The sequence below is a fragment of the Oncorhynchus mykiss genome, chromosome 7 (genome assembly GCF_057628025.1).
Source record: "Oncorhynchus mykiss isolate SJ-2025 chromosome 7, ASM5762802v1, whole genome shotgun sequence".
In the NCBI taxonomy this organism is placed as follows: domain Eukaryota; kingdom Metazoa; phylum Chordata; class Actinopteri; order Salmoniformes; family Salmonidae; genus Oncorhynchus; species Oncorhynchus mykiss.
The window spans coordinates 10,107,857-10,128,669 of NC_143028.1; the positions used below are offsets into that span (position 1 = coordinate 10,107,857).

General features: G+C 44.1%; 5 non-coding genes across 5 annotated transcripts; all 5 read left to right on the forward strand.

Annotated features, from left to right (window-relative positions):
* Window positions 1–2,189: 2,189 nt before the first annotated feature.
* trnar-ccu (transfer RNA arginine (anticodon CCU)) lies at window positions 2,190–2,262 on the forward strand. The gene has a single exon. It is a non-coding gene; the product is annotated as a tRNA-Arg (tRNA).
* A 753-nt stretch (window positions 2,263–3,015) lies between these two features.
* Window positions 3,016–3,088, forward strand: trnar-ccu (transfer RNA arginine (anticodon CCU)). Its single transcript has one exon. It is a non-coding gene; the product is annotated as a tRNA-Arg (tRNA).
* Window positions 3,089–4,112: 1,024 nt separating this feature from the next.
* Window positions 4,113–4,185, forward strand: trnar-ccu (transfer RNA arginine (anticodon CCU)). The gene has a single exon. It is a non-coding gene; the product is annotated as a tRNA-Arg (tRNA).
* A 9,219-nt stretch (window positions 4,186–13,404) lies between these two features.
* On the forward strand, window positions 13,405–13,476 carry trnam-cau (transfer RNA methionine (anticodon CAU)). The gene has a single exon. It is a non-coding gene; the product is annotated as a tRNA-Met (tRNA).
* A 3,721-nt stretch (window positions 13,477–17,197) lies between these two features.
* Window positions 17,198–17,269, forward strand: trnam-cau (transfer RNA methionine (anticodon CAU)). Its single transcript has one exon. It is a non-coding gene; the product is annotated as a tRNA-Met (tRNA).
* The last annotated feature ends 3,544 nt before the right edge of the window (window positions 17,270–20,813 follow it).

Consider the following 20,813-nt stretch of genomic DNA (forward strand, 5'->3'; position numbering starts at 1 on the left):
ACTGTTTACACAGTATCCCAGTGGCCTAAGACACTGGACTCCTAAGCCATGGATTGTGAGTTCTAGCCTTTTCTGAAGTGGATGGAAGCAGAGTGGCGCAGCGGGAGCGTGCTGGGCCCATAACCCAGAGGTCGATGGATCGAAACCATCCTCTGCTAAACAGTTTATTTTAAGTGCGAACAACATTTTAAAAAAATGTGTCGTTTCATGGGCATGTCTCAGTGCCATTATATATATTTTTTTACCTCTTCCAACAGTTCGTATAGGTCATACTGTTTACACAGTATCCCAGTGGCCTAAGACACTGGACTCCTAAGCCATGGACTGTGAGTTCTAGCCTTTTCTGAAGTGGATGGAAGCAGAGTGGCCCAGCGGGAGCGTGCTGGGCCCATAACCCAGAGGTCGATGGATCGAAACCATCCTCTGCTAAACAGTTTATTTTAAGTGCGAACAACATTTTTAAAAAATGTGTCGTTTCATGGGCATGTCTCAGTGCCATTATATATATTTTTTTACCTCTTCCAACAGTTCGTATAGGTCATACTGTTTACACAGTATCCCAGTGGCCTAAGACACTGGACTCCTAAGCCATGGATTGTGAGTTCTAGTCTTTTCTGAAGTGGCTGAGAGCAGAGTGGCGCAGCGGGAGCGTGCTGGGCCCATAACCCAGAGGTCGATGGATCGAAACCATCCTCTGCTAAACAGTTTATTTTAAGTGCGAACAACATTTTTAAAAAATGTGTCGTTTCATGGGCATGTCTCAGTGCCATTATATATATTTTTTTACCTCTTCCAACAGTTCGTATAGGTCATACTGTTTACACAGTATCCCAGTGGCCTAAGACACTGGACTCCTAAGCCATGGATTGTGAGTTCTAGCCTTTTCTGAAGTGGATGGAAGCAGAGTGGCGCAGCGGGAGCGTGCTGGGCCCATAACCCAGAGGTCGATGGATCGAAACCATCCTCTGCTAAACAGTTTATTTTAAGTGCGAACAACATTTTTAAAAAATGTGTCGTTTCATGGGCATGTCTCAGTGCCATTATATATATTTTTTTACCTCTTCCAACAGTTCGTATAGGTCATACTGTTTACACAGTATCCCAGTGGCCTAAGACACTGGACTCCTAAGCCATGGATTGTGAGTTCTAGTCTTTTCTGAAGTGGATGGAAGCAGAGTGGCGCAGCGGGAGCGTGCTGGGCCCATAACCCAAAGGTCGATGGATCGAAACCATCCTCTGCTAAACAGTTTATTTTAAGTGCGAACAACATTTTTAAAAAATGTGTCGTTTCATGGGCATGTCTCAGTGCCATTATATATATTTTTTTACCTCTTCCAACAGTTCGTATAGGTCATACTGTTTACACAGTATCCCAGTGGCCTAAGACACTGGACTCCTAAGCCATGGATTGTGAGTTCTAGCCTTTTCTGAAGTGGATGGAAGCAGAGTGGCGCAGCGGGAGCGTGCTGGGCCCATAACCCAGAGGTCGATGGATCGAAACCATCCTCTGCTAAACAGTTTATTTTAAGTGCGAACAACATTTTTAAAAAATGTGTCGTTTCATGGGCATGTCTCAGTGCCATTATATATATTTTTTTACCTCTTCCAACAGTTCGTATAGGTCATACTGTTTACACAGTATCCCAGTGGCCTAAGACACTGGACTCCTAAGCCATGGATTGTGAGTTCTAGCCTTTTCTGAAGTGGATGGAAGCAGAGTGGCCCAGCGGGAGCGTGCTGGGCCCATAACCCAGAGGTCGATGGATCGAAACCATCCTCTGCTAAACAGTTTATTTTAAGTGCGAACAACATTTTTAAAAAATGTGTCGTTTCATGGGCATGTCTCAGTGCCATTATATATATTTTTTTACCTCTTCCAACAGTTCGTATAGGTCATACTGTTTACACAGTATCCCAGTGGCCTAAGACACTGGACTCCTAAGCCATGGATTGTGAGTTCTAGTCTTTTCTGAAGTGGCTGAGAGCAGAGTGGCGCAGCGGGAGCGTGCTGGGCCCATAACCCAGAGGTCGATGGATCGAAACCATCCTCTGCTAAACAGATTATTTTCAAAAATGAAACGCAAACAGAAATTAGAAAGCTAAATTTCATTTGCGTGTCTCAGTGCTATCCAGTACACATTGTTTTTACTGCTTCTATCAGTTCATACTATTTGCAAAAGGTAGACAGTGCCCCAGTGGCCTAATGGATAAGGCACTGGCCTCCTAAGCCAGGGATTGTGGGTTCAAGTCCCATCTGGGGTGGATGGAAGCAGAGTGGCGCAGCGGGAGCGTGCAGGGCCCATAACCCAGAGGTCGATGGATCGAAACCATCCTCTGCTAAACAGTTTATTTTAAGTGCGAACAACATTTTTAAAAAATGTGTCGTTTCATGGGCATGTCTCAGTGCCATTATATATATTTTTTTACCTCTTCCAACAGTTCGTATAGGTCATACTGTTTACACAGTATCCCAGTGGCCTAAGACACTGGACTCCTAAGCCATGGATTGTGAGTTCTAGTCTTTTCTGAAGTGGATGGAAGCAGAGTGGCGCAGCGGGAGCGTGCTGGGCCCATAACCCAGAGGTCGATGGATCGAAACCATCCTCTGCTAAACAGTTTATTTTAAGTGCGAACAACATTTTTAAAAAATGTGTCGTTTCATGGGCATGTCTCAGTGCCATTATATATATTTTTTACCTCTTCCAACAGTTCGTATAGGTCATACTGTTTACACAGTATCCCAGTGGCCTAAGACACTGGACTCCTAAGCCATGGATTGTGAGTTCTAGCCTTTTCTGAAGTGGATGGAAGCAGAGTGGCGCAGCGGGAGCGTGCTGGGCCCATAACCCAGAGGTCGATGGATCGAAACCATCCTCTGCTAAACAGATTATTTTCAAAAATGAAACGCAAACAGAAATTAGAAAGCTAAATTTCATTTGCGTGTCTCAGTGCTATCCAGTACACATTGTTTTTACTGCTTCTATCAGTTCATACTATTTGCAAAAGGTAGACAGTGCCCCAGTGGCCTAATGGATAAGGCACTGGCCTCCTAAGCCAGGGATTGTGGGTTCAAGTCCCATCTGGGGTGGATGGAAGCAGAGTGGCGCAGCGGGAGCGTGCTGGGCCCATAACCCAGAGGTCGATGGATCGAAACCATCCTCTGCTAAACAGTTTATTTTAAGTGCGAACAACATTTTTAAAAAATGTGTCGTTTCATGGGCATGTCTCAGTGCCATTATATATATTTTTTACCTCTACCAACAGTTCGTATAGGTCATACTGTTTACACAGTATCCCAGTGGCCTAAGACACTGGACTCCTAAGCCATGGATTGTGAGTTCTAGCCTTTTCTGAAGTGGATGGAAGCAGAGTGGCGCAGCGGGAGCGTGCTGGGCCCATAACCCAGAGGTCGATGGATCGAAACCATCCTCTGCTAAACAGTTTATTTTAAGTGCGAACAACATTTTTAAAAAATGTGTCGTTTCATGGGCATGTCTCAGTGCCATTATATATATTTTTTTACCTCTTCCAACAGTTCGTATAGGTCATACTGTTTACACAGTATCCCAGTGGCCTAAGACACTGGACTCCTAAGCCATGGATTGTGAGTTCTAGCCTTTTCTGAAGTGGATGGAAGCAGAGTGGCCCAGCGGGAGCGTGCTGGGCCCATAACCCAGAGGTCGATGGATCGAAACCATCCTCTGCTAAACAGTTTATTTTAAGTGCGAACAACATTTTTAAAAAATGTGTCGTTTCATGGGCATGTCTCAGTGCCATTATATATATTTTTTTACCTCTTCCAACAGTTCGTATAGGTCATACTGTTTACACAGTATCCCAGTGGCCTAAGACACTGGACTCCTAAGCCATGGATTGTGAGTTCTAGTCTTTTCTGAAGTGGCTGAGAGCAGAGTGGCGCAGCGGGAGCGTGCTGGGCCCATAACCCAGAGGTCGATGGATCGAAACCATCCTCTGCTAAACAGATTATTTTCAAAAATGAAACGCAAACAGAAATTAGAAAGCTAAATTTCATTTGCGTGTCTCAGTGCTATCCAGTACACATTGTTTTTACTGCTTCTATCAGTTCATACTATTTGCAAAAGGTAGACAGTGCCCCAGTGGCCTAATGGATAAGGCACTGGCCTCCTAAGCCAGGGATTGTGGGTTCAAGTCCCATCTGGGGTGGATGGAATCAGAGTGGCGCAGCGGGAGCGTGCTGGGCCCATAACCCAGAGGTCGATGGATCGAAACCATCCTCTGCTAAACAGTTTATTTTAAGTGCGAACAACATTTTTAAAAAATGTGTCGTTTCATGGGCATGTCTCAGTGCCATTATATATATTTTTTTACCTCTTCCAACAGTTCGTATAGGTCATACTGTTTACACAGTATCCCAGTGGCCTAAGACACTGGACTCCTAAGCCATGGATTGTGAGTTCTAGTCTTTTCTGAAGTGGATGGAAGCAGAGTGGCGCAGCGGGAGCGTGCTTGGCCCATAACCCAGAGGTCGATGGATCGAAACCATCCTCTGCTAAACAGTTTATTTTAAGTGCGAACAACATTTTTAAAAAATGTGTCGTTTCATGGGCATGTCTCAGTGCCATTATATATATTTTTTTACCTCTTCCAACAGTTCGTATAGGTCATACTGTTTACACAGTATCCCAGTGGCCTAAGACACTGGACTCCTAAGCCATGGATTGTGAGTTCTAGCCTTTTCTGAAGTGGATGGAAGCAGAGTGGCGCAGCGGGAGCGTGCTGGGCCCATAACCCAGAGGTCGATGGATCGAAACCATCCTCTGCTAAACAGTTTATTTTAAGTGCGAACAACATTTTTAAAAAATGTGTCGTTTCATGGGCATGTCTCAGTGCCATTATATATATTTTTTTACCTCTTCCAACAGTTCGTATAGGTCATACTGTTTACACAGTATCCCAGTGGCCTAAGACACTGGACTCCTAAGCCATGGATTGTGAGTTCTAGTCTTTTCTGAAGTCGATGGAAGCAGAGTGGCGCAGCGGGAGCGTGCTGGGCCCATAACCCAGAGGTCGATGGATCGAAACCATCCTCTGCTAAACAGTTTATTTTAAGTGCGAACAACATTTTTAAAAAATGTGTCGTTTCATGGGCATGTCTCAGTGCCATTATATATATTTTTTTACCTCTTCCAACAGTTCGTATAGGTCATACTGTTTACACAGTATCCCAGTGGCCTAAGACACTGGACTCCTAAGCCATGGATTGTGAGTTCTAGCCTTTTCTGAAGTGGATGGAAGCAGAGTGGCGCAGCGGGAGCATGCTGGGCCCATAACCCAAAGGTCGATGGATCGAAACCATCCTCTGCTAAACAGTTTATTTTAAGTGCGAACAACATTTTTAAAAAATGTGTCGTTTCATGGGCATGTCTCAGTGCCATTATATATATTTTTTTACCTCTTCCAACAGTTCGTATAGGTCATACTGTTTACACAGTATCCCAGTGGCCTAAGACACTGGACTCCTAAGCCATGGATTGTGAGTTCTAGTCTTTTCTGAAGTGGCTGAGAGCAGAGTGGCGCAGCGGGAGCGTGCTGGGCCCATAACCCAAAGGTCGATGGATCGAAACCATCCTCTGCTAAACAGTTTATTTTAAGTGCGAACAACATTTTTAAAAAATGTGTCGTTTCATGGGCATGTCTCAGTGCCATTATATATATTTTTTTACCTCTTCCAACAGTTCGTATAGGTCATACTGTTTACACAGTATCCCAGTGGCCTAAGACACTGGACTCCTAAGCCATGGATTGTGAGTTCTAGCCTTTTCTGAAGTGGATGGAAGCAGAGTGGCGCAGCGGGAGCGTGCTGGGCCCATAACCCAGAGGTCGATGGATCGAAACCATCCTCTGCTAAACAGTTTATTTTAAGTGCGAACAACATTTTTAAAAAATGTGTCGTTTCATGGGCATGTCTCAGTGCCATTATATATATTTTTTTACCTCTTCCAACAGTTCGTATAGGTCATACTGTTTACACAGTATCCCAGTGGCCTAAGACACTGGACTCCTAAGCCATGGATTGTGAGTTCTAGTCTTTTCTGAAGTGGATGGAAGCAGAGTGGCGCAGCGGGAGCGTGCTGGGCCCATAACCCAGAGGTCGATGGATCGAAACCATCCTCTGCTAAACAGTTTATTTTAAGTGCGAACAACATTTTTAAAAAATGTGTCGTTTCATGGGCATGTCTCAGTGCCATTATATATATTTTTTTACCTCTTCCAACAGTTCGTATAGGTCATACTGTTTACACAGTATCCCAGTGGCCTAAGACACTGGACTCCTAAGCCATGGATTGTGAGTTCTAGCCTTTTCTGAAGTGGATGGAAGCAGAGTGGCGCAGCGGGAGCGTGCTGGGCCCATAACCCAGAGGTCGATGGATCGAAACCATCCTCTGCTAAACAGTTTATTTTAAGTGCGAACAACATTTTTAAAAAATGTGTCGTTTCATGGGCATGTCTCAGTGCCATTATATATATTTTTTTACCTCTTCCAACAGTTCGTATAGGTCATACTGTTTACACAGTATCCCAGTGGCCTAAGACACTGGACTCCTAAGCCATGGATTGTGAGTTCTAGTCTTTTCTGAAGTCGATGGAAGCAGAGTGGCGCAGCGGGAGCGTGCTGGGCCCATAACCCAGAGGTCGATGGATCGAAACCATCCTCTGCTAAACAGTTTATTTTAAGTGCGAACAACATTTTTAAAAAATGTGTCGTTTCATGGGCATGTCTCAGTGCCATTATATATATTTTTTTACCTCTTCCAACAGTTCGTATAGGTCATACTGTTTACACAGTATCCCAGTGGCCTAAGACACTGGACTCCTAAGCCATGGATTGTGAGTTCTAGCCTTTTCTGAAGTGGATGGAAGCAGAGTGGCGCAGCGGGAGCATGCTGGGCCCATAACCCAAAGGTCGATGGATCGAAACCATCCTCTGCTAAACAGTTTATTTTAAGTGCGAACAACATTTTTAAAAAATGTGTCGTTTCATGGGCATGTCTCAGTGCCATTATATATATTTTTTTACCTCTTCCAACAGTTCGTATAGGTCATACTGTTTACACAGTATCCCAGTGGCCTAAGACACTGGACTCCTAAGCCATGGATTGTGAGTTCTAGTCTTTTCTGAAGTGGCTGAGAGCAGAGTGGCGCAGCGGGAGCGTGCTGGGCCCATAACCCAAAGGTCGATGGATCGAAACCATCCTCTGCTAAACAGTTTATTTTAAGTGCGAACAACATTTTTAAAAAATGTGTCGTTTCATGGGCATGTCTCAGTGCCATTATATATATTTTTTTACCTCTTCCAACAGTTCGTATAGGTCATACTGTTTACACAGTATCCCAGTGGCCTAAGACACTGGACTCCTAAGCCATGGATTGTGAGTTCTAGCCTTTTCTGAAGTGGATGGAAGCAGAGTGGCGCAGCGGGAGCGTGCTGGGCCCATAACCCAGAGGTCGATGGATCGAAACCATCCTCTGCTAAACAGTTTATTTTAAGTGCGAACAACATTTTTAAAAAATGTGTCTTTTCATGGGCATGTCTCAGTGCCATTATATATATTTTTTTACCTCTTCCAACAGTTCGTATAGGTCATACTGTTTACACAGTATCCCAGTGGCCTAAGACACTGGACTCCTAAGCCATGGATTGTGAGTTCTAGTCTTTTCTGAAGTGGATGGAAGCAGAGTGGCGCAGCGGGAGCGTGCTGGGCCCATAACCCAGAGGTCGATGGATCGAAACCATCCTCTGCTAAACAGTTTATTTTAAGTGCGAACAACATTTTTAAAAAATGTGTCGTTTCATGGGCATGTCTCAGTGCCATTATATATATTTTTTACCTCTACCAACAGTTCGTATAGGTCATACTGTTTACACAGTATCCCAGTGGCCTAAGACACTGGACTCCTAAGCCATGGATTGTGAGTTCTAGCCTTTTCTGAAGTGGATGGAAGCAGAGTGGCGCAGCGGGAGCGTGCTGGGCCCATAACCCAGAGGTCGATGGATCGAAACCATCCTCTGCTAAACAGTTTATTTTAAGTGCGAACAACATTTTTTAAAAATGTGTCGTTTCATGGGCATGTCTCAGTGCCATTATATATATTTTTTTACCTCTTCCAACAGTTCGTATAGGTCATACTGTTTACACAGTATCCCAGTGGCCTAAGACACTGGACTCCTAAGCCATGGATTGTGAGTTCTAGCCTTTTCTGAAGTGGATGGAAGCAGAGTGGCCCAGCGGGAGCGTGCTGGGCCCATAACCCAGAGGTCGATGGATCGAAACCATCCTCTGCTAAACAGTTTATTTTAAGTGCGAACAACATTTTTTAAAAATGTGTCGTTTCATGGGCATGTCTCAGTGCCATTATATATATTTTTTTACCTCTTCCAACAGTTCGTATAGGTCATACTGTTTACACAGTATCCCAGTGGCCTAAGACACTGGACTCCTAAGCCATGGATTGTGAGTTCTAGTCTTTTCTGAAGTCGATGGAAGCAGAGTGGCGCAGCGGGAGCGTGCTGGGCCCATAACCCAGAGGTCGATGGATCGAAACCATCCTCTGCTAAACAGTTTATTTTAAGTGCGAACAACATTTTTAAAAAATGTGTCGTTTCATGGGCATGTCTCAGTGCCATTATATATATTTTTTTACCTCTTCCAACAGTTCGTATAGGTCATACTGTTTACACAGTATCCCAGTGGCCTAAGACACTGGACTCCTAAGCCATGGATTGTGAGTTCTAGCCTTTTCTGAAGTGGATGGAAGCAGAGTGGCGCAGCGGGAGCGTGCTGGGCCCATAACCCAAAGGTTGATGGATCGAAACCATCCTCTGCTAAACAGTTTATTTTAAGTGCGAACAACATTTTAAAAAAATGTGTCGTTTCATGGGCATGTCTCAGTGCCATTATATATATTTTTTTACCTCTTCCAACAGTTCGTATAGGTCATACTGTTTACACAGTATCCCAGTGGCCTAAGACACTGGACTCCTAAGCCATGGATTGTGAGTTCTAGTCTTTTCTGAAGTGGCTGAGAGCAGAGTGGCGCAGCGGGAGCGTGCTGGGCCCATAACCCAAAGGTCGATGGATCGAAACCATCCTCTGCTAAACAGTTTATTTTAAGTGCGAACAACATTTTTAAAAAATGTGTCGTTTCATGGGCATGTCTCAGTGCCATTATATATATTTTTTTACCTCTTCCAACAGTTCGTATAGGTCATACTGTTTACACAGTATCCCAGTGGCCTAAGACACTGGACTCCTAAGCCATGGATTGTGAGTTCTAGCCTTTTCTGAAGTGGATGGAAGCAGAGTGGCGCAGCGGGAGCATGCTGGGCCCATAACCCAGAGGTCGATGGATCGAAACCATCCTCTGCTAAACAGTTTATTTTAAGTGCGAACAACATTTTTAAAAAATGTGTCTTTTCATGGGCATGTCTCAGTGCCATTATATATATTTTTTTACCTCTTCCAACAGTTCGTATAGGTCATACTGTTTACACAGTATCCCAGTGGCCTAAGACACTGGACTCCTAAGCCATGGATTGTGAGTTCTAGTCTTTTCTGAAGTGGATGGAAGCAGAGTGGCGCAGCGGGAGCGTGCTGGGCCCATAACCCAGAGGTCGATGGATCGAAACCATCCTCTGCTAAACAGTTTATTTTAAGTGCGAACAACATTTTTAAAAAATGTGTCGTTTCATGGGCATGTCTCAGTGCCATTATATATATTTTTTTACCTCTTCCAACAGTTCGTATAGGTCATACTGTTTACACAGTATCCCAGTGGCCTAAGACACTGGACTCCTAAGCCATGGATTGTGAGTTCTAGCCTTTTCTGAAGTGGATGGAAGCAGAGTGGCGCAGCGGGAGCGTGCTGGGCCCATAACCCAGAGGTCGATGGATCGAAACCATCCTCTGCTAAACAGTTTATTTTAAGTGCGAACAACATTTTTAAAAAATGTGTCGTTTCATGGGCATGTCTCAGTGCCATTATATATATTTTTTTACCTCTTCCAACAGTTCGTATAGGTCATACTGTTTACACAGTATCCCAGTGGCCTAAGACACTGGACTCCTAAGCCATGGATTGTGAGTTCTAGCCTTTTCTGAAGTGGATGGAAGCAGAGTGGCCCAGCGGGAGCGTGCTGGGCCCATAACCCAGAGGTCGATGGATCGAAACCATCCTCTGCTAAACAGTTTATTTTAAGTGCGAACAACATTTTTAAAAAATGTGTCGTTTCATGGGCATGTCTCAGTGCCATTATATATATTTTTTTACCTCTTCCAACAGTTCGTATAGGTCATACTGTTTACACAGTATCCCAGTGGCCTAAGACACTGGACTCCTAAGCCATGGATTGTGAGTTCTAGCCTTTTCTGAAGTGGATGGAAGCAGAGTGGCGCAGCGGGAGCGTGCTGGGCCCATAACCCAGAGGTCGATGGATCGAAACCATCCTCTGCTAAACAGTTTATTTTAAGTGCGAACAACATTTTTAAAAAATGTGTCGTTTCATGGGCATGTCTCAGTGCCATTATATATATTTTTTTACCTCTTCCAACAGTTCGTATAGGTCATACTGTTTACACAGTATCCCAGTGGCCTAAGACACTGGACTCCTAAGCCATGGATTGTGAGTTCTAGTCTTTTCTGAAGTGGATGGAAGCAGAGTGGCGCAGCGGGAGCGTGCTGGGCCCATAACCCAGAGGTCGATGGATCGAAACCATCCTCTGCTAAACAGTTTATTTTAAGTGCGAACAACATTTTTAAAAAATGTGTCGTTTCATGGGCATGTCTCAGTGCCATTATATATATTTTTTTACCTCTTCCAACAGTTCGTATAGGTCATACTGTTTACACAGTATCCCAGTGGCCTAAGACACTGGACTCCTAAGCCATGGATTGTGAGTTCTAGCCTTTTCTGAAGTGGATGGAAGCAGAGTGGCGCAGCGGGAGCGTGCTGGGCCCATAACCCAGAGGTCGATGGATCGAAACCATCCTCTGCTAAACAGTTTATTTTAAGTGCGAACAACATTTTTAAAAAATGTGTCGTTTCATGGGCATGTCTCAGTGCCATTATATATATTTTTTTACCTCTTCCAACAGTTCGTATAGGTCATACTGTTTACACAGTATCCCAGTGGCCTAAGACACTGGACTCCTAAGCCATGGATTGTGAGTTCTAGTCTTTTCTGAAGTCGATGGAAGCAGAGTGGCGCAGCGGGAGCGTGCTGGGCCCATAACCCAGAGGTCGATGGATCGAAACCATCCTCTGCTAAACAGTTTATTTTAAGTGCGAACAACATTTTTAAAAAATGTGTCGTTTCATGGGCATGTCTCAGTGCCATTATATATATTTTTTTACCTCTTCCAACAGTTCGTATAGGTCATACTGTTTACACAGTATCCCAGTGGCCTAAGACACTGGACTCCTAAGCCATGGATTGTGAGTTCTAGCCTTTTCTGAAGTGGATGGAAGCAGAGTGGCGCAGCGGGAGTGTGCTGGGCCCATAACCCAAAGGTCGATGGATCGAAACCATCCTCTGCTAAACAGTTTATTTTAAGTGCGAACAACATTTTTAAAAAATGTGTCGTTTCATGGGCATGTCTCAGTGCCATTATATATATTTTTTTACCTCTTCCAACAGTTCGTATAGGTCATACTGTTTACACAGTATCCCAGTGGCCTAAGACACTGGACTCCTAAGCCATGGATTGTGAGTTCTAGCCTTTTCTGAAGTGGATGGAAGCAGAGTGGCGCAGCGGGAGCGTGCTGGGCCCATAACCCAGAGGTCGATGGATCGAAACCATCCTCTGCTAAACAGTTTATTTTAAGTGCGAACAACATTTTTAAAAAATGTGTCGTTTCATGGGCATGTCTCAGTGCCATTATATATATTTTTTTACCTCTTCCAACAGTTCGTATAGGTCATACTGTTTACACAGTATCCCAGTGGCCTAAGACACTGGACTCCTAAGCCATGGATTGTGAGTTCTAGTCTTTTCTGAAGTCGATGGAAGCAGAGTGGCGCAGCGGGAGCGTGCTGGGCCCATAACCCAGAGGTCGATGGATCGAAACCATCCTCTGCTAAACAGTTTATTTTAAGTGCGAACAACATTTTTAAAAAATGTGTCGTTTCATGGGCATGTCTCAGTGCCATTATATATATTTTTTTACCTCTTCCAACAGTTCGTATAGGTCATACTGTTTACACAGTATCCCAGTGGCCTAAGACACTGGACTCCTAAGCCATGGATTGTGAGTTCTAGCCTTTTCTGAAGTGGATGGAAGCAGAGTGGCGCAGCGGGAGTGTGCTGGGCCCATAACCCAAAGGTCGATGGATCGAAACCATCCTCTGCTAAACAGTTTATTTTAAGTGCGAACAACATTTTTAAAAAATGTGTCGTTTCATGGGCATGTCTCAGTGCCATTATATATATTTTTTTACCTCTTCCAACAGTTCGTATAGGTCATACTGTTTACACAGTATCCCAGTGGCCTAAGACACTGGACTCCTAAGCCATGGATTGTGAGTTCTAGTCTTTTCTGAAGTGGCTGAGAGCAGAGTGGCGCAGCGGGAGCGTGCTGGGCCCATAACCCAAAGGTCGATGGATCGAAACTATCCTCTGCTAAACAGTTTATTTTAAGTGCGAACAACATTTTTAAAAAATGTGTCGTTTCATGGGCATGTCTCAGTGCCATTATATATATTTTTTTACCTCTTCCAACAGTTCGTATAGGTCATACTGTTTACACAGTATCCCAGTGGCCTAAGACACTGGACTCCTAAGCCATGGATTGTGAGTTCTAGCCTTTTCTGAAGTGGATGGAAGCAGAGTGGCGCAGCGGGAGCGTGCTGGGCCCATAACCCAGAGGTCGATGGATCGAAACCATCCTCTGCTAAACAGTTTATTTTAAGTGCGAACAACATTTTTAAAAAATGTGTCGTTTCATGGGCATGTCTCAGTGCCATTATATATATTTTTTTACCTCTTCCAACAGTTCGTATAGGTCATACTGTTTACACAGTATCCCAGTGGCCTAAGACACTGGACTCCTAAGCCATGGATTGTGAGTTCTAGTCTTTTCTGAAGTGGATGGAAGCAGAGTGGCGCAGCGGGAGCGTGCTGGGCCCATAACCCAGAGGTCGATGGATCGAAACCATCCTCTGCTAAACAGTTTATTTTAAGTGCGAACAACATTTTTAAAAAATGTGTCGTTTCATGGGCATGTCTCAGTGCCATTATATATATTTTTTTACCTCTTCCAACAGTTCGTATAGGTCATACTGTTTACACAGTATCCCAGTGGCCTAAGACACTGGACTCCTAAGCCATGGATTGTGAGTTCTAGCCTTTTCTGAAGTGGATGGAAGCAGAGTGGCGCAGCGGGAGCGTGCTGGGCTCATAACCCAGAGGTCGATGGATCGAAACCATCCTCTGCTAAACAGTTTATTTTAAGTGCGAACAACATTTTTAAAAAATGTGTCGTTTCATGGGCATGTCTCAGTGCCATTATATATATTTTTTTACCTCTTCCAACAGTTCGTATAGGTCATACTGTTTACACAGTATCCCAGTGGCCTAAGACACTGGACTCCTAAGCCATGGATTGTGAGTTCTAGTCTTTTCTGAAGTCGATGGAAGCAGAGTGGCGCAGCGGGAGCGTGCTGGGCCCATAACCCAGAGGTCGATGGATCGAAACCATCCTCTGCTAAACAGTTTATTTTAAGTGCGAACAACATTTTTAAAAAATGTGTCGTTTCATGGGCATGTCTCAGTGCCATTATATATATTTTTTTACCTCTTCCAACAGTTCGTATAGGTCATACTGTTTACACAGTATCCCAGTGGCCTAAGACACTGGACTCCTAAGCCATGGATTGTGAGTTCTAGCCTTTTCTGAAGTGGATGGAAGCAGAGTGGCGCAGCGGGAGCGTGCTGGGCCCATAACCCAAAGGTTGATGGATTGAAACCATCCTCTGCTAAACAGTTTATTTTAAGTGCGAACAACATTTTTAAAAAATGTGTCATTTCATGGGCATGTCTCAGTGCCATTATATATTTTTTTTTACCTCTTCCAACAGTTCGTATAGGTCATACTGTTTACACAGTATCCCAGTGGCCTAAGACACTGGACTCCTAAGCCATGGATTGTGAGTTCTAGTCTTTTCTGAAGTGGCTGAGAGCAGAGTGGCGCAGCGGGAGCGTGCTGGGCCCATAACCCAAAGGTCGATGGATCGAAACCATCCTCTGCTAAACAGTTTATTTTAAGTGCGAACAACATTTTAAAAAAATGTGTCGTTTCATGGGCATGTCTCAGTGCCATTATATATATTTTTTTACCTCTTCCAACAGTTCGTATAGGTCATACTGTTTACACAGTATCCCAGTGGCCTAAGACACTGGACTCCTAAGCCATGGATTGTGAGTTCTAGCCTTTTCTGAAGTGGATGGAAGCAGAGTGGTGCAGCGGGAGCGTGCTGGGCCCATAACCCAGAGGTCGATGGATCGAAACCATCCTCTGCTAAACAGTTTATTTTAAGTGCGAACAACATTTTTAAAAAATGTGTCGTTTCATGGGCATGTCTCAGTGCCATTATATATATTTTTTTACCTCTTCCAACAGTTCGTATAGGTCATACTGTTTACACAGTATCCCAGTGGCCTAAGACACTGGACTCCTAAGCCATGGATTGTGAGTTCTAGTCTTTTCTGAAGTGGATGGAAGCAGAGTGGCGCAGCGGGAGCGTGCTGGGCCCATAACCCAGAGGTCGATGGATCGAAACCATCCTCTGCTAAACAGTTTATTTTAAGTGCGAACAACATTTTTAAAAAATGTGTCGTTTCATGGGCATGTCTCAGTGCCATTATATATATTTTTTTACCTCTTCCAACAGTTCGTATAGGTCATACTGTTTACACAGTATCCCAGTGGCCTAAGACACTGGACTCCTAAGCCATGGATTGTGAGTTCTAGCCTTTTCTGAAGTGGATGGAAGCAGAGTGGCGCAGCGGGAGCGTGCTGGGCCCATAACCCAGAGGTCGATGGATCGAAACCATCCTCTGCTAAACAGTTTATTTAAGTGCGAACAACATTTTTAAAAAATGTGTCGTTTCATGGGCATGTCTCAGGGCCATTATATATATTTTTTTACCTCTTCCAACAGTTCGTATAGGTCATACTGTTTACACAGTATCCCAGTGGCCTAAGACACTGGACTCCTAAGCCATGGATTGTGAGTTCTAGTCTTTTCTGAAGTGGATGGAAGCAGAGTGGCGCAGCGGGAGCGTGCTGGGCCCATAACCCAGAGGTCGATGGATCGAAACCATCCTCTGCTAAACAGTTTATTTTAAGTGCGAACAACATTTTTAAAAAATGTGTCGTTTCATGGGCATGTCTCAGTGCCATTATATATATTTTTTTACCTCTTCCAACAGTTCGTATAGGTCATACTGTTTACACAGTATCCCAGTGGCCTAAGACACTGGACTCCTAAGCCATGGATTGTGAGTTCTAGTCTTTTCTGAAGTGGATGGAAGCAGAGTGGCGCAGCGGGAGCGTGCTGGGCCCATAACCCAGAGGTCGATGGATCGAAACCATCCTCTGCTAAACAGTTTATTTTAAGTGCGAACAACATTTTTAAAAAATGTGTCGTTTCATGGGCATGTCTCAGTGCCATTATATATATTTTTTTACCTCTTCCAACAGTTCGTATAGGTCATACTGTTTACACAGTATCCCAGTGGCCTAAGACACTGGACTCCTAAGCCATGGATTGTGAGTTCTAGCCTTTTCTGAAGTGGATGGAAGCAGAGTGGCGCAGCGGGAGCGTGCTGGGCCCATAACCCAGAGGTCGATGGATCGAAACCATCCTCTGCTAAACAGTTTATTTTAAGTGCGAACAACATTTTTAAAAAATGTGTCGTTTCATGGGCATGTCTCAGTGCCATTATATATATTTTTTTACCTCTTCCAACAGTTCGTATAGGTCATACTGTTTACACAGTATCCCAGTGGCCTAAGACACTGGACTCCTAAGCCATGGATTGTGAGTTCTAGTCTTTTCTGAAGTTGATGGAAGCAGAGTGGCGCAGCGGGAGCGTGCTGGGCCCATAACCCAGAGGTCGATGGATCGAAACCATCCTCTGCTAAACAGTTTATTTTAAGTGCGAACAACATTTTTAAAAAATGTGTCGTTTCATGGGCATGTCTCAGTGCCATTATATATATTTTTTTACCTCTTCCAACAGTTCGTATAGGTCATACTGTTTACACAGTATCCCAGTGGCCTAAGACACTGGACTCCTAAGCCATGGATTGTGAGTTCTAGCCTTTTCTGAAGTGGATGGAAGCAGAGTGGCGCAGCGGGAGTGTGCTGTGCCCATAACCCAAAGGTCGATGGATCGAAACCATCCTCTGCTAAACAGTTTATTTTAAGTGCGAACAACATTTTTTTAAAATGTGTCGTTTCATGGGCATGTCTCAGTGCCATTATATATATTTTTTTACCTCTTCCAACAGTTCGTATAGGTCATACTGTTTACACAGTATCCCAGTGGCCTAAGACACTGGACTCCTAAGCCATGGATTGTGAGTTCTAGCCTTTTCTGAAGTGGATGGAAGCAGAGTGGCGCAGCGGGAGCGTGCTGGGCCCATAACCCAGAGGTCGATGGATCGAAACCATCCTCTGCTAAACAGTTTATTTTAAGTGCGAACAACATTTTTAAAAAATGTGTCGTTTCATGGGCATGTCTCAGTGCCATTATATATTTTTTTTTACCTCTTCCAACAGTTCGTATAGGTCATACTGTTTACACAGTATCCCAGTGGCCTAAGACACTGGACTCCTAAGCCATGGATTGTGAGTTCTAGTCTTTTCTGAAGTGGATGGAAGCAGAGTGGCGCAGCGGGAGCGTGCTGGGCCCATAACCCAGAGGTCGATGGATCGAAACCATCTTCTGCTAAACAGTTTATTTTAAGTGCGAACAACATTTTTAAAAAATGTGTCGTTTCATGGGCATGTCTCAGTGCCATTATATATATTTTTTTACCTCTTCCAACAGTTCGTATAGGTCATACTGTTTACACAGTATCCCAGTGGCCTAAGACACTGGACTCCTAAGCCATGGATTGTGAGTTCTAGCCTTTTCTGAAGTGGATGGAAGCAGAGTGGCGCAGCGGGAGCGTGCTGGGCTCATAACCCAGAGGTCGATGGATCGAAACCATCCTCTGCTAAACAGTTTATTTTAAGTGCGAACAACATTTTTAAAAAATGTGTCGTTTCATGGGCATGTCTCAGTGCCATTATATATATATTTTTTACCTCTTCCAACAGTTCGTATAGGTCATACTGTTTACACAGTATCCCAGTGGCCTAAGACACTGGACTCCTAAGCCATGGATTGTGAGTTCTAGTCTTTTCTGAAGTCGATGGAAGCAGAGTGGCGCAGCGGGAGCGTGCTGGGCCCATAACCCAGAGGTCGATGGATCGAAACCATCCTCTGCTAAACAGTTTATTTTAAGTGCGAACAACATTTTTAAAAAATGTGTCGTTTCATGGGCATGTCTCAGTGCCATTATATATATTTTTTTACCTCTTCCAACAGTTCGTATAGGTCATACTGTTTACACAGTATCCCAGTGGCCTAAGACACTGGACTCCTAAGCCATGGATTGTGAGTTCTAGCCTTTTCTGAAGTGGATGGAAGCAGAGTGGCGCAGCGGGAGCGTGCTGGGCCCATAACCCAAAGGTTGATGGATTGAAACCATCCTCTGCTAAACAGTTTATTTTAAGTGCGAACAACATTTTTAAAAAATGTGTCATTTCATGGGCATGTCTCAGTGCCATTATATATATTTTTTTACCTCTTCCAACAGTTCGTATAGGTCATACTGTTTACACAGTATCCCAGTGGCCTAAGACACTGGACTCCTAAGCCATGGATTGTGAGTTCTAGTCTTTTCTGAAGTGGCTGAGAGCAGAGTGGCGCAGCGGGAGCGTGCTGGGCCCATAACCCAAAGGTCGATGGATCGAAACCATCCTCTGCTAAACAGTTTATTTTAAGTGCGAACAACATTTTAAAAAAATGTGTCGTTTCATGGGCATGTCTCAGTGCCATTATATATATTTTTTTACCTCTTCCAACAGTTCGTATAGGTCATACTGTTTACACAGTATCCCAGTGGCCTAAGACACTGGACTCCTAAGCCATGGATTGTGAGTTCTAGCCTTTTCTGAAGTGGATGGAAGCAGAGTGGTGCAGCGGGAGCGTGCTGGGCCCATAACCCAGAGGTCGATGGATCGAAACCATCCTCTGCTAAACAGTTTATTTTAAGTGCGAACAACATTTTTAAAAAATGTGTCGTTTCATGGGCATGTCTCAGTGCCATTATATATATTTTTTTACCTCTTCCAACAGTTCGTATAGGTCATACTGTTTACACAGTATCCCAGTGGCCTAAGACACTGGACTCCTAAGCCATGGATTGTGAGTTCTAGTCTTTTCTGAAGTGGATGGAAGCAGAGTGGCGCAGCGGGAGCGTGCTGGGCCCATAACCCAGAGGTCGATGGATCGAAACCATCCTCTGCTAAACAGTTTATTTTAAGTGCGAACAACATTTTAAAAAAATGTGTCGTTTCATGGGCATGTCTCAGTGCCATTATATATATTTTTTTACCTCTTCCAACAGTTCGTATAGGTCATACTGTTTACACAGTATCCCAGTGGCCTAAGACACTGGACTCCTAAGCCATGGATTGTGAGTTCTAGCCTTTTCTGAAGTGGATGGAAGCAGAGTGGCGCAGCGGGAGCGTGCTGGGCCCATAACCCAGAGGTCGATGGATCGAAACCATCCTCTGCTAAACAGTTTATTTTAAGTGCGAACAACATTTTTAAAAAATGTGTCGTTTCATGGGCATGTCTCAGGGCCATTATATATATTTTTTTACCTCTTCCAACAGTTCGTATAGGTCATACTGTTTACACAGTATCCCAGTGGCCTAAGACACTGGACTCCTAAGCCATGGATTGTGAGTTCTAGTCTTTTCTGAAGTGGATGGAAGCAGAGTGGCGCAGCGGGAGCGTGCTGGGCCCATAACCCAGAGGTCGATGGATCGAAACCATCCTCTGCTAAACAGTTTATTTTAAGTGCGAACAACATTTTTAAAAAATGTGTCGTTTCATGGGCATGTCTCAGTGCCATTATATATATTTTTTTACCTCTTCCAACAGTTCGTATAGGTCATACTGTTTACACAGTATCCCAGTGGCCTAAGACACTGGACTCCTAAGCCATGGATTGTGAGTTCTAGCCTTTTCTGAAGTGGATGGAAGCAGAGTGGCGCAGCGGGAGCGTGCTGGGCCCATAACCCAGAGGTCGATGGATCGAAACCATCCTCTGCTAAACAGTTTATTTTAAGTGCGAACAACATTTTTAAAAAATGTGTCGTTTCATGGGCATGTCTCAGTGCCATTATATATATTTTTTTACCTCTTCCAACAGTTCGTATAGGTCATACTGTTTACACAGTATCCCAGTGGCCTAAGACACTGGACTCCTAAGCCATGGATTGTGAGTTCTAGCCTTTTCTGAAGTGGATGGAAGCAGAGTGGCGCAGCGGGAGCGTGCTGGGCCCATAACCCAGAGGTCGATGGATCGAAACCATCCTCTGCTAAACAGTTTATTTTAAGTGCGAACAACATTTTTAAAAAATGTGTCGTTTCATGGGCATGTCTCAGTGCCATTATATATATTTTTTTACCTCTTCCAACAGTTCGTATAGGTCATACTGTTTACACAGTATCCCAGTGGCCTAAGACACTGGACTCCTAAGCCATGGATTGTGAGTTCTAGTCTTTTCTGAAGTGGATGGAAGCAGAGTGGCGCAGCGGGAGCGTGCTGGGCCCATAACCCAGAGGTCGATGGATCGAAACCATCCTCTGCTAAACAGTTTATTTTAAGTGCGAACAACATTTTTAAAAAATGTGTCGTTTCATGGGCATGTCTCAGTGCCATTATATATATTTTTTTACCTCTTCCAACAGTTCGTATAGGTCATACTGTTTACACAGTATCCCAGTGGCCTAAGACACTGGACTCCTAAGCCATGGATTGTGAGTTCTAGCCTTTTCTGAAGTGGATGGAAGCAGAGTGGCGCAGCGGGAGCGTGCTGGGCCCATAACCCAGAGGTCGATGGATCGAAACCATCCTCTGCTAAACAGTTTATTTTAAGTGCGAACAACATTTTTAAAAAATGTGTCGTTTCATGGGCATGTCTCAGTGCCATTATATATATTTTTTTACCTCTTCCAACAGTTCGTATAGGTCATACTGTTTACACAGTATCCCAGTGGCCTAAGACACTGGACTCCTAAGCCATGGATTGTGAGTTCTAGCATTTTCTGAAGTGGATGGAAGCAGAGTGGCGCAGCGGGAGTGTGCTGGGCCCATAACCCAGAGGTCGATGGATCGAAACCATCCTCTGCTAAACAGTTTATTTTAAGTGCGAACAACATTTTTAAAAAATGTGTCGTTTCATGGGCATGTCTCAGTGCCATTATATATATTTTTTTACCTCTTCCAACAGTTCGTATAGGTCATACTGTTTACACAGTATCCCAGTGGCCTAAGACACTGGACTCCTAAGCCATGGATTGTGAGTTCTAGTCTTTTCTGAAGTGGATGGAAGCAGAGTGGCGCAGCGGGAGCGTGCTGGGCCCATAACCCAGAGGTCGATGGATCGAAACCATCCTCTGCTAAACAGTTTATTTTAAGTGCG